The sequence below is a fragment of the Branchiostoma belcheri genome, unplaced genomic scaffold (genome assembly GCF_001625305.1).
Source record: "Branchiostoma belcheri isolate BF01 breed outbred unplaced genomic scaffold, Haploidv18h27 scaffold21, whole genome shotgun sequence".
NCBI classification, from domain to species: Eukaryota; Metazoa; Chordata; class Leptocardii; order Amphioxiformes; family Branchiostomatidae; genus Branchiostoma; species Branchiostoma belcheri.
In genome coordinates, this window is record NW_017803602.1 from 433,816 (window position 1) to 434,808 (window position 993).

Below are 993 nucleotides of genomic sequence, written 5' to 3' on the forward strand. Positions count from 1 at the left end.
ACTTACAAGTGAATGCTGTAGTCCTGACGGATCTTTTCTGCTACCAGGTCTGACTCTGCCTTGCTCCACTTTAATGTCTTATCTGGCTTAACACACAGCACCTCACATGTCTTGTCTTCCTTCATGTTCACCTGTTAACAGTTAAGAATGTACATTGAAAATCACCAGGTCTGTAAGAACCTGGGAGTAGCAGCAAGTTAAAAGTAAGGTTAGGTGTGAAGTTGACCTGTAAAAGGCTGAAAAAAAGCTGTCATGTCCTACACATTTATGAGGATAGCTACTATCACCAAATTGATAACTTACCATGGTGAAAGATAAAAGGATAAATAGGCAATGAGTATTAATTAGAATTTAACAGCAAACCAATGTTGTTGTTTTTTCATCAAGGCATCTTTAGCAAATAAATGTACATTTACGTGCATTTTAGCATAGCTTCACTCTGTCCCATTCTCAAGCACCAAAAGTTCTTCGACCTGGTCTCTGCCTTACCTGGTATGGTGTGTTGACAATTCTGTCTCCTCTCAGAACCTCTCCCAGGTTCTCAGCCTTGTACTTGATCTTGTCTGGCTGACAGAATGGCACTGAGTAGTACTCGTATGGGAGCTGGGTCTTTGTACTGGTCATCTTAACAGCCTGCCAACAAATGCAACAGTTAAGCCACGTTAAGCTCACAGTTTTTTTTTTATTATAAAGTTTACATAAGAAAATGTTAGACAATTCAACTGATTGGTTAATGGCATGGTTGCCATGCAAGTGATATTTTATTTTCATTATTCTCTTGTCTCATGATTGTGGCCTGTGTTTTGAATTAAGCCAAAAGTATATGTACATTTAAAGGTAAACACAGCATGGTAGTCTCTGTAATACATGTACGTTGGCTTTGGTGATTGAATGAATGTTTGATGAAATCTAGCTACAAAATGTGAAGAAGTAGTAAGTACCTTGACATCCACAGGCATCCCAGCAGTAAACTCTACTGGTGCCACACCAGGC

The 993-nt window shown here is 39.2% G+C and overlaps 1 protein-coding gene across 2 annotated transcripts in view; it reads right to left on the reverse strand.

Moving 5' to 3' along the window:
- The window catches only part of LOC109469805 (transmembrane 9 superfamily member 4-like), a 12,421-nt gene that overhangs the window by 8,230 nt on the left and 3,198 nt on the right, over positions 1–993 (reverse strand). The window lies entirely within an intron of this gene.